This window comes from Molothrus aeneus, chromosome 10 (genome assembly GCF_037042795.1).
Source record: "Molothrus aeneus isolate 106 chromosome 10, BPBGC_Maene_1.0, whole genome shotgun sequence".
In the NCBI taxonomy this organism is placed as follows: domain Eukaryota; kingdom Metazoa; phylum Chordata; class Aves; order Passeriformes; family Icteridae; genus Molothrus; species Molothrus aeneus.
This window is the reverse complement of record NC_089655.1, coordinates 21526803-21539433: the sequence shown is the minus strand read 5'-3', so window position 1 is coordinate 21539433 and position 12631 is coordinate 21526803. Positions and strand designations below refer to the sequence as shown.

General features: G+C 48.2%; 1 protein-coding gene across 1 annotated transcript in view; it reads right to left on the bottom strand.

Annotated features, from left to right (window-relative positions):
• Positions 1-11461, bottom strand: part of SLC7A14 (solute carrier family 7 member 14) — a 29723-nt gene extending 18262 nt beyond the window's left edge. Inside the window, exon 1 of the mRNA XM_066557061.1 lies at positions 11161-11461. The gene's annotated coding sequence lies outside the window, so the exon portion shown is untranslated. The remainder of the gene's footprint in view (positions 1-11160) is intronic.
• Between the last annotated feature and the right edge of the window lie 1170 nt (positions 11462-12631).

Below are 12631 nucleotides of genomic sequence, written 5' to 3'. Positions count from 1 at the left end.
GTCTTACTGTGCTTCTCCCTTTCCATCCTTTATTTAATTATTTTCCTTGAGCTTTGTGGCTTCTCTTAGTTGAGTTTGAAATACTTGGATTTCTGTGCTAGGGTTTGCACTAAATTGACTTAAACTAGTAAAGTAGCTGGGTCTTGGAAGCGGTAGGATGGTGTGGGATGAAGGCACCAAAGCTTCAGTCTGGTCCTTGGTGCCATCACCAGGTCGTGCTCTGGCATGGGAAGACCTGTCCTGTGTTTTAAGGGGGATTGGGACCCCAGTTTTTCATCATCGTGTCTCTGGGTGTCTGATGAAGGCTTTGGGAAGGGTGGCATATGCTCCTTACTGGAGGAATTTCACATTCACACTGGACAAATTAATGAATTCCTCAACCTGAAGAGAGATGACTGATTTGGACGGCCCAGTTCACTCTCAAGCCACATCATGGTATAGAAATTACTTTCTCATCAGCATCGCAAAGAACCCCAAGAGAAGACAGAGCAGTCCTGTCTTGGAATAATCTTAACTGCTAAAATGATGAAAAAAAACCTTAAATATTTTAAATGGTTTAAATTTAAAGCAGGAACTGGCTGGTGGATTAGTGATGCACCCAGATTTAGGCTGCTGAGCTGTTCCAGCTGCCTGGGGCTGGGCTGTGGCCAGGTCCTCCTGCATGGCAGCCCAACAGAGCCCTGCAATTCATGGGGTTTAGTCTTCTCCTTTAAGTCATCAAGGGAAAAAAAAAACCCTTTCAAAACCTCTGAAATGAAATAACTCTATAATTGCTGCTCTGCTCAATTAAAGCAGTCATTCAAAACTATTCCAGATGTTTAAGCAAGACCAGCATATTGCTGCTACGTAGCTTGGAAAACATCCTTTCTCTCCATTTGAAACCACAAGAAAATATGTCATGGATGGCAACCACCTCCATGGGGCAGGGGCAGCCCACTTCTGCTCTGCTCCACTAACCCTGCCTGTCTAGAAGCAGACAGTGGGAAGCAAAAGGAATTTTTACTTGTTTTGTTTTAATCTTCTGTCCTCACCATAAACCCAGGAAGATGAAGGGAGCTGTGGCTCAGAGGGGACAAGCTGCAGCTGGGTTTTGGAGCTGCTCAGCTTTCCACCATCAGGCTGTTGGGGTTGGTTTTCCTCACTGGCTGGCACTTGCTGCTGCCACCATGTGCCTGTCAGCACCACTGTTTGTACCAAAACACTCCTCTTCATCAGGGTAAATTGACTAAAACTGCAATCAAGCCAGAAGGAGAGAACATAGGTGTTTACAGGCATGGATCTTCCGTAGTGTCTGGGTTGATGCTGAATTATTCCTTTTATAAAACTCATTCTGCTGGGGAGATGCAGCACAGTGCCCTCCCAGCCTCTCCCATCCTCATCACCCCCCATAGCTCCAGCTTCTCTAGAAAATTGTCCCCAAATCACACTTGTGCCTTGGGATGGCTTTTGATTTTCTGCTAATGACTCCTCTCTGTCCTGAAGTCTGTAGGGTTATCCATGAGCAAAGATCTCTATTAAAATCTGCTGGGGATGCAGCAAGGAACAGAATATCAATGGTGGCAAATGGAACAAAGAGAGCTCCTGTTGTTGTATTGATGGAAAGCCAGGCAGGGACACTCATTAAGAGGAAAAGGTTGGGTTTTCCCTGGTTTTCCATGGCTCTGCTTGTCATTACATCAGAGTAATTGCTGCAGAGGAAAGATTGCTGATGCTCCAGCAGCTGGAACAGCGTGGGTCTGGCCCTGGCATGCAGGACACCATTGCCCATTTGCTGCAGAGGTTTTTAGGGGGAAAGTCCCTTTCTCCTTGCCCAGGGGAGCTGTGCTTCAGAAATCTGGGATTGGAGCAGGTTCCTATGAACCCCCAAGGCAGTGCCTGCTGTGGACCCCAGGAATATTAATTCTGGTTTATGGTTCAGGAGCATCAGCCCTCAGACCCACTGCAGTAGGGACTGTGTGCCAACATCACCCCCGGACAAACAGAGCCCCAAAGGCTCAAAGGGATGCTGGAGGTAGCTCAAGATGATGGAAAAGCCATCTCCTGGCAGCAAACCCCGCTGCAATCCCAGAAAAAGAACAAGAAAAAAGGGAACAAACGTGCTAGGCTGACCTCCCTGCTGCCCCTCGGTTTTCCCTTGAACGGTGAGCTCGGTAGCGGCGGGGCGGGTTTGTCAGGAGCCGGGAGAGGCAGAATTCCATCCATCCCAGCCCCTGCAGCCGGGAGAGGCAGAATTCCATCCATCCCAGCCCCTGCAGCCGGGAGAGGCAGAATTCCATCCATCCCAGCCCCTGCAGCCGGGAGAGGCTGAATTCCATCCATCCCAGCCCCTGCAGCCGGGAGAGGCTGAGTTCCATCCATCCCAGCCCCTGCAGCCGGGAGAGGCTGAATTCCATCCATCCCAGCCCCTGCAGCCGGGAGAGGCTGAATTCCATCCATCCCAGCCCCTGCAGCCGGGAGAGGCTGACGTTGGCCGGGCAGCAGCTCCGAGCGCAGGGATGCCGGGCTCCCCGGAAGGTTTTCATTACGAGTGCCACTCGATTTGGAGCTTTAGGCTCTTGTTTTTGCAGCGGTGATCCCCAGCTGGGCTGCCACTGTACAAGCTGGCTCTGTCTCCATCACCAGCCCTCCCAAAAGCGATTTAAAGGCAGGCACAGAGCCGAGAGCGAGGGCTGGTCCCTGCCGGTCCCAGCACTGCTCACGTGGATCCAGCTCCAGCAATCTGGCCTTGTGCCTTGGCTGGTAATTTTTGGGCTTTTCTTATTTTTAATCTTTCCATTTTTACCTCTGCTTGAGCAGTTCAAGTGGATCTGTGATTAATTTAAACTACAGTAGTTGCTAAATTAAACCACTGATAACACTTCGGGTTTAAGACTGGCTTTCTCTGTGCATCAGCTGAAAAAAATGGGATATTTTCTGTGTGTGTCTTCATGGCAAAATGGAAGTGGAGTGGTTGAACAGCACTTTTCTATGGTGCTTCCATCAAGGTTATACTGAGTGCTTTAGCACTGCTGTAAGATGGCTAAACATCAATCATTATCTTCTTCTGACAAATAAGCAAAATAAATGAGGAAATGTTTATTTTTAACCAAAGACACAAGGCAAGGGTGCCATGCACCCAGAGGCATCCCCCAGGAATTCCTAAACTTTGTATTCTAAAATAGTGCGAGTATTAAAAGAGCATAAATGTGTAATCCAGTGATATAATTAGCATGTACATAGAGATCACCCTTTCTCCCTCTTCCCAGCCTTCAGGGGACATACAGTGTGATGGTTTAGCTGCTGTCCTTGCTGGGGAGAGACTGGACTGCCTGGATAATCAGGGAGAAGGCAGAGGGAAGGATGGGAGTGAAGTCAAAGCTTCTTTCTGTCTTGCAGCTGGTGTTTCCCTTTTCCTAAGTAAATAGCAAATCAATATTTGAGCACTGATCTGTGCCCATGCAGGTGAGCAATGAGAAGGTTTTGGTAGCTGAGGGCTCATCTTCCTGCCTGGATGAGGTGGGAGATGAGGTGATGCATTCAGAGGTGAAATTGGAGCGTGCCACAGGGAGGGCCAGCAGATCCCTTGATATTGAGCTATTCTAAACTTTGCCAGGATTAATTACATGCCACTTTCACAAGCAGCTGGTCCAGGTTCCCTTGGGATCCTCTGGAGCAGCAGGCTAGCGAGAAACAGCTCTGGGACTGAAAGGAGCAGTGTTTCCTCCTTCCTAGGGGCTGGATGCATGTGGAGCACCTACAGTTCCTACAGCCTGAATGGAAGCTGAAATATTCCCTTTGGAGATGCTCATGCACATCCTTGCAGGCACATCCCTCCCCTTGGTAAATCCACCTGCCCCAGTCCACTGTCTGCCATTTTGGTTTTCCACTTGTTTTCTGCCCTTTTTGCATGGCTACCAATCACTCCCATGGTGCAGAACAGTGTAGGAATGGATGCAGGGCATGACAGATACAGGAGTCTGTGCGTGCCGAGATGAAATGATGCAATATGCATGAAGTGCTCTGTTTGGGTTTGCAACAAAGCTATTTAACCACCAGAAGGAGGAAAAAAAATGAGAGAACTACAGAGAAAGAGGTATAATCAATTTGCACATTTGCAAAAAGGTCTCGTTTGTTACTGTTGTCTTGAGGTGGGAAGGTAAAAGCCTAAAAAACTGCAACAAGGCAGGGAAATGGCAAATCAATAGATGGGTGAGCTGAGCAGGAGATGGGGAACCAGGAGCATCTTGGAGCTGTTCTGACAGGCTCCCTCTAGGAGATTAGTGAAACCACATGAAATGAGTAAAATTTGTTGCTCCACCAGTAAAATGGAGAAATTCACTGCCTCAAAGAAGTGTGTGGTGGTTAATCTGTCTGGGTTTTCTACAGAAGCAGCTGAGAAATGATGCTAAAAATTATTAACAGTCCCCTAGACGTGCCTTGTTGAAGTCAATATTGGTTTTGTACCTGCACGTGCTCGTCTGCAGAAGCACCCTGGAGGCTCTGTGCACTTTCAAATGCTCATTTGTGGTGCTGTGTGATTTTGCATTCCAAGGGCAGATATTGATACCAATTCTTTGAGCACAGCCTCCCCCTCCTTTCTGCAGTCACAAACTGCAGTGATGTCAAACAATGAAACTCCTAAAGGAAATTTGGGTTCACAGGTCTGGGTGCTCAGGGTTTCAATGTACTGTCCACTGAGGTTTAAGCATTTTAAACACCACGGGAGGGGTGCCCAGGAATGCAGATTTGTCTCACACAGACTCGTAGATTCATAGAATGGTTTGGGTTGGACAGAATCCATTCCAACCCAACCTGCCATGTGCAGGGCCACCTTCCACTAGACCAGATTGCCCAGGGCTCCATCCAGCCTGGCCTTGCAAATCCTGGCTGGCACATCCTTCTGCTACCTTGGTTTTTGGGAGTGGCAGTTCCAGACCCTGAGCTGTGACAAGAGGAGAAGCATGATCTGATTTTTCTGGAATAGAGTGAGTTGCCCATTTGCAATGCTGGGCATGGATTCCTCTGACAGTATGACTGCCAGCAGCTTCAGTGGGATTCAGCTTTGGGTTTGTGACTCTGAGCTTTTCTCTGGTTTTAGGCAGTAGGTTGTACTTTCAGTAATTACCACTTTGATGAGATACATTTTCTGTAGCAAATCTCACAGTGAGAATGGACAACAGCTGCCTTTGTATCACTGAAACACTAGACCTGGGCTACCAGACGGTTTCTTCTAGAATTATACTTCTTTAAAAACTGTCTTTGCTTTAACAACACACAAGAGGAAATCTCTGTAATTACTGGGCTGTGTTTTCCTTTCCTCAGTGGATCCATACTTTTACATCGCAGAATGAAAGTCATTATGGTTTGCTGCAGGCCAGACAGGAGAGCTTTTTTCATTTGACATAATTCACAGAATAGGTTATTTATTAATGTGTGAGGCTCTCTAAACAAAATGGATTTTTACTCTTGCGAGAGTCTGGCTGATACATCATTATGACAACTTATTTCATTTCTGGGTAGCATTTTGAACCCAGTGACGAAAACACGAATCTTTCAGTAAAGAACTGATTTAACACTAAGGCTTTGTCATCCAAACAAAGAAAAAATTCCCATGTATATCAAATACAGGATCTGAAAATCCACTGGTTTTAAACCTCTAGTTTTATTTTGAAGATTGCTGGTTTTATAGAGATTCCTTTATTCCCCACTAGGACACTGCTGGGCTTTTTCCTCTCAATGCTGCCTCTCACTCACCAGTTTCCACCTTTCTGCAATAATTCAGTAGGAGTCTGAACTGGTCTTTTACACAGTAAGCACATCAAACTTACACCATTAGTCTCTCTTGCCGAGTTTCAAATGCATTTATCTTTTGTTTGTGCACATGGTCTCATTAATTACTTATCGTGTTCCATCAGCAGTTACACAAATGTAATTGATTATGCCTCACTGCCCCACTTCCACTATTTTGGCTATCAGCTAATTAATGGAGGAGAGGATCTCAAACAACTGCTTTCCTCAGAAGAAGCTGGAAAAATGCATTCTTCAATCCCAAGCCTAGTAAAGGTTCCAGAAGCAGCAGTAGTAGCATATGCAAATCAATGGGAGGTTTTTGCATATGCAAATAGGAGCCTTGAGCTGGGGGGAATCTGGCTGGTTGTAACTTGTGTCTCTAAATTCCTCAGCAGAAGCCTGAGGTAGGTTCAGTGCACTTCCAAGGAAGTGAATAGCAGCTCCTGCTGATTTTATTACCTTTTGCTGCTTATTCTTCTTATTCACTAGGACAAAAAACCCTTCCCTTACATGAGTAATTCTGCTCCATTTCAGCACAACTGATTATATGAGTAATGTGATCACAAGTGGATCAAAGATGATGATTTAGAATGGAGTTCATGTGTTTAGTCATTTATCACCATCAGTCAGGCAAAGGCACTGCAACACCTAAGTGAAGTGTAATGTGAGTAATACCTGGTGCTGTAGCAGGAGGGCTTTTTTCCCAGTGAGTTACAAACTTACTGCAGACTTAAAACCAAATCAGTCTCTAGGATGGTACTAGAGAAGCAGAATTAAATGAAGAATTATGTGTTCTTAAAAGTGATAATAGCATAAAAGTTAGAGTATGATAATATTCCTGAGCAATGCACACACACTGCCCAGAGATGTCCTTTTGCAGCAAGGGAATCAGTGTGAGCCAACATGATTAGCCTAAATTAAAGTAGCTAATTGCCTCCTTGCTCTTAGCCTCCCTTGGCAGCAAGACCCCAAACCCAACCGCTTTCCCTGAGCCATTTGTCTCCCAGCTACAGTCAGTAGAGTGTCCCCACAGTGTGCTGCCCTGCCTGGCAAGCATAATTCCACTGCTGAGCCTGCCCACGAGTGAGAGGAGAGCTGCTGGAATGTTGCTGCTGTTTGTGCCAGAGCTCCCAGCCAAAGGACATATTGCTTCTTTCTGTCTTAATTTCCTTCGAGCAGATGTGGTGACCCTGGTTATTAATTGCACATGTCCCAGCCCCTGTTGCTTCCCAGCCAGTTGTTTAATGAGTGGAACACACCTGCTGGTGCCCAGGTGTCTTAGACAAGGCTCTGGAGATTCCAGATGTTTCCCGAGCACATCACTCCAGGGCTGGAGTGGTGTGAGACCTGTGCCCAGAGCTTCCTGCTGGGAGGGAAGGACAGCCAGGAGAGGCAGATGTTTCCTTCACTACCAGACCAGGGTGCCCAAATCCTACCTTGAGCCACCCTGGCATTGCTGAGCACCACGGGGCAGTGGCTCATCTAGCACAGCTCAACAAGTCCATCATTAAGACCTGGTTCAGTAATGCTCAGGCACACATTCAAAGCTAAGTTTTAATTGTACTGCTGCAGGTGGAATGTGCCCAAGTGTGCAAGTGGTGCACAAAGGGGTGTTTCTATCCTCAGCTTTAAAAAATTTTGTTGAGGAAGACTCAGCCCAGGCTCAGGGAGCTGAGGATGTGCAGGAGGAATGGCCCAAACCACTAACTGAGGTCATGGTCACCAATAAACAAGAGCCAATGGCTGCTGAGAGGGGCTGCCCTGAGCCCCTGTGTGGTTTAATAGATTTTTACCAAAGTTTTGGCACAGATACACTCCCAGACAGTTGCAGCATGGCAACAGAAACCCATTTCCCTGTAGGCAGCAAGCCACTTTGATCCTGTCCTCTCAGAATTAGGATGTGGTGCTGGAAACACATGAGCTGCAAAAGCTCTTCTTCTGTTCACCTGCCAGGTGGATTTAATTTATAGTGTCATGGCTTTCAATGAATTATGGGTACAGTGACTGTGCAGAGGAACAGAAACAATAGAATCATGTGCTGTGTGGCTCCACCTCACTGGCTTTGTTTCATAAGTGCCTGGGCTTTGCTCTCTCAGTTTTATTGTGGGAAAAAATAGTTTTCTCTTAGAGATGTTCTAGCCTGGTGACAGCAGGGGATGGGCTGTGGTGGGAGCATAAATGCTGGCCAGAGCACCCAGTCCCCTGAAGATGACTGCAGAGTCTGGAAGCAGGGCTGCCATTCAGTGAGCCAGGGAAACTCAAGAGAAATGTTCTCAATATACAAGAGAAAAATTACAGTTTCCAGTTCTTTCAATTTTGGTATTTTCCCATTGACAACCACAGCTTAGCTATGTCTAATTCCTTGTAAATGAAAAATGTCTTGGGACTCTCTGTGGATCTGGGTCTGCTCCCATTTACACGTGGGTGGTTTAATGAGTTCAGCAGACTCACCCTGGACTGAGGTGAGACTCTGGCCAGGTTTTCATATCCATAGGAAGTAGCTGAAAAATGCCTGCTGTATTTCTGGGCTCTGGATACTTTACATACCCAGATCTGTCTCTCACAGGCTGACAAGCTCAGACCCAACCATGGTTTTATATATTATAGAGGGCACAAATCTGGGAGTGATTTGGGGGTTTCAATTTTTTTATTAATGTGAGAGTCACACATGCTGCCCCCTTGCTAATGTTGTTTTTGTGTGACATAGAGATCGCACTGCTACCCACAGCTGAAGAAGTATTTGCTTTGTTTTTGCATTCTTGTTTTTAAAATGTCTTAATAATCCAAACAACAGTATGTTGCTTAAACATTATGATGATTTTAATAGCTCGGGTGCTCAGAAAGCAAAATTTTGATTATTTGGGGACTAAGAAATCAGTTACAGACTGCTCTGTTATTATCTTTTTTTTTTTTTTTTTTTTGCTTGGCTTCATGAAGAGCCCAGGATTGTGTTTACGTTTGTGCAAGTTCTTGCCATCCTATTTGCTTGAATGTTGCAGGGCTTCAGAGAAAAAACATTAATTTAGCTGTTAGGAGGTTTTCCCATTCTCATTGAATTTTCTAGAAAATCTCCTGTTGCCTTTAAGGGAACAGGGAAGAAATTTTATTATATGTGCGTGATTTCAGAACTGAGAAAACAGACTGTCTTCAGAAGGAAGTAGTGTCAAATCAGCCTACAAATATATCCTTTAAAATGATTTTGGCTGGAATCCTTCCTGATATGATCCCATCTGAGACTCTGAAGTTACACAAAGAATAAATTTTCATCATTTTTGTATAATCCAAAAAAAATTAGAGAAGGATAAAATATGTCTTGACTTGAGAGTCATGAATAACTCCCTTAGGAGAATGTTTTATGTCTTAAAATGCTTCCCTTTCCTGCAACATGCACAAAGAAAGATATTTTTTGGGGAAGTTAATTAATGAAAGCAATTGGAAAATTGGAGAATTCAAAACAGAATTTGGTCACTTATTAGCTCTGCTCTTGGCATATGGTTAAAAATCCCACCCACTGAGGGGTTAGTACTTATCTACAGGGGTAGCTGGGGCACCTGGAAGTAAAGTTGTAACATCTCCGTGCCTTATTTTGGGAATTAAGGATCAAAGGTACCATAAAGACCTCGGAGTTAATTCTGTCTGAGTCTCAGCCCATTAGTTTCCAGGCAATTATGCTGCAGGGAGCCCAATGCCTTGCTTTGGCTAGGTTGCATATTTTGGGAGGACATCAAACCTTGACATAAACAGATGGAGAATCCAGCACATTTTCTGATGGCTCCTTCATCAGGTCATCAGCACTCCTCTGTTCAAAAATGTGATCCCTCCCTTAAATTGGAATGTTTTGGCTTTAGCATCTCGGCACCAGCTCACGTTGTGCCTCTGGCAGACAGAGGAATAACTCAGTGCCTGGTTATTTCTTTCTGTAGAGGCTCTTAGATTCAAGGATCCACATCACTTCCCTCCCTGCTTTTTAATGAAGTGAATTCTCAGGTGCTGCAGTTCCTCCTCTGTAAGGGCTTTTCTCCAGCCCTTGACAGGTTTTGGCTTTTCTTTCCTTTTTTTTCCCCTCTTACTTCCAATTTTGTTGTCATTTTTGTTGATGTCTGCTGTGCTCTAGCAGTCTGTTTTCAAGGGCTGAGGTAAAATTTCCTTCCTTCATCTCCACTTACTGAAGAGCAACTAAACAAGCCTTTTTTCCCCTTCTTGTTCTTGTTCCACGACTTGTCTTATCACAGCTCTTGCATCTGTGCTGTCTTCTCAGATATGTACTGCACATTTGAGTTCATGTCAAGAGGACCCACGATTCCTTGTTGACACTATTTACTATTCATCAGTAACTGTTTTGTTGGAAAATTTTACCCCCTTTAATAGATGAAAATGGAAAATCAGACCTTGGACCTCTGCAAGACCCCCTAATTCTCTGTTCTCGTGCAACAGACATTCCCCATGGAGCAGTACATTTTAAGAACAGATGCTGAGTTTAATCTAGGTAACTTTCCTCTCTAGTGCTGTTTTTTGGCTTGTTTGAGGGTTTTTGTTTATTTACAATATGTTTTTCAACTCTGCTAAGTCACATGCCTTAGCAATGTGTACCAATAAAACAAACACATGTAAATATCTTTAGCAATCAGACTTTCAGTCTCATGACAGTTTTTGGGCAGTTAAACAAATGCCTTGGCATGCTGAAACCTATTTGCCTGCTACTCAGGGACACTGGGAGAATTAATCACTTAATACACCAGATTAAATCAGACATGGCTCTTTTGAGACAAAAATCTTCTCTGGGGTCGGCCAGACAGGGCTTCCCCCTCCTCTCCAGAGCCGGTGCTGCTTTCAGCTACCCTGCTTTGGAGCGCTCAGCCTGTGCCAGGAGGGCACCAAGTCGATCTGTATAAACTATCATGGAATAGGCCACAACACCGGGGCTGCAGAGCAGCTGTGAGAGCAGAGATGGGGATTTTGAGCAGCGCTGCTGGAGCGCACCTCGCCGGGCAGCGCCTGGTGCCAGGCAGCTCCAAAATACCCGTGCGGAATCAACAAACAGCACCGAGCCGGGGTGACGTAAAGAGGAGGCCAACTCCATTCCCGGCCTCCAAGTCGCAGGGAGTTTTGCAGGCGCAAAAAGGGAGGAGGACCGAGCCGTAACCGGGGCCCCTCTGCGGGGTCGCGGCGGGGCCGGGGCCGCTCCGTCGGGGCTTCAGCACCGCGGACAGCGCCCGCCCGGAGCCGCGGCCACACGCGGGACCGACCGACCCCCGAGCGGCCCCGAGGGCGGCCCCGGCCCCGGGGGTCCCCCCTGCCCGCTCCCGCCTCCCTTCTGCTCGCATTCTGTTCCCCTCACCGCCCCCCTCCCGCCGCGTCCCGACCTTCCCGCGCCGCCTTCCGTGCGGTCACCTGTAGCAAGAGCCGTCGCTTCGCTCAGGCCACCCGGTGTCCCTCCTGTCACTCCGGTTTTATCCCCGTTTCCAATCAATCCCGCGCCGTCAGCCCCGGCGCCCCCGCCTCCTCCTCCTCCCCGCGGCGGAGCGCCCCGACACTCCGCACACACGGGGCCGCGCCGGGCCGGGGCAGGCGATGCTCAGGCGGGCTGGGATCCCCGGGGGCCGGTGCTCCGTGGCCCGGAGGATCCGGTGCGCTCCCTTTGCCCAGCGGGGCACGAAACCGGCTCCGTCTGCGTGGCGGGGGGGGCCGCGGCCGCGCTGCCCGGCGGGGCTCCGGACAGACCTTCCCGGGCTGGCCGCCCGTCCCCCGCTCCCCGCGGGGCTCCGCGGCGCCCCCCGCACCCCGCTGCCTCCCCCCCGGCGGAGCGGGCACTCACCGCGGGCGCGGAGGGCAGCGGGCGGCGCTGCGGGGGCGGCGGCGGCGCTGCTGCAGCCGGCGGGGCGGGGGGGCTGCGCCGGCACCGCCGACCCCGGCTGCCGGCCGAGCACGCAGGGCGGAGGGAGGGGGAGACAGGGATGGATGGAGGGAGGAGGGATGGAGGGAGGGAGGGAGGAAGGGAGGAGGGCGCTGCAGCTCCTCAATTATTCAGCGCTTCCCCTCCCCGCCTGCCGCATGTGACCGCCGGCAGTAGCCACGGGCCGTGCCGGCCCCGGGAGAGCTCCCTGCCGTCCCCATGGCCGCCTCCTCTCCCTGCCTGTCCTCCCTGCCTGTCCAAGTGTCCTGAGGGCTGTGGGTGGCCTCCCCCAAACTGTCTGGCTGGTGAAAATTAACTCTCCTGGCTGCCTCCTCCAGCGCAGGGCTTCCCTCACCCCGCGGACAGAGCGTGGGGAATCTCCTTTTTGTTTTCTCCTTGAGCTGCACTGTGAGATTTGGGTGTTAATGCTGTAATCCCGGAACAGGCAGAATTAGGACTAAAATAATGCCTCATGCATTGCAGCATGCTGTGCTGTCCAGCCCTCTGCACAGCCCAGCTGGGAGGAATTGGGTATCAGGTGCAGGATATAAATATTTTATACCCGTAGCTACTTTAGAGGATAGCTGAAATTCATGATCAAGATTATTCCTTTTTACAGTTTTGTTTCTCAGTTTCTGCTGTTTGGTTTGCTCTAGAAATACTCCCTGTCTGTATCTGTATTTTGACATCAAATGCAAACTGGGTTCATCTCCAGTGATGCCTGGGGAGGATCTGGTTTCAGTATCTGTTACAGCTTCATTCTATAGCTTCTAACAGGACCTATTCCCTATGAGAGCTGTGTCTCCAGTGGAGAGAGACCTTTCATCCTCCAAAAACTGAAACAAATCTCTTCTGATAAAAGTTAAAGGTGGGATCCTTCAGTGCAAGCAGTTCAGTTCAGAAGCCAGTGACCCTGACAGGAGCTGCATCAATGGCAGTGACCTTCTGGGGACATACAGTGACATTGCA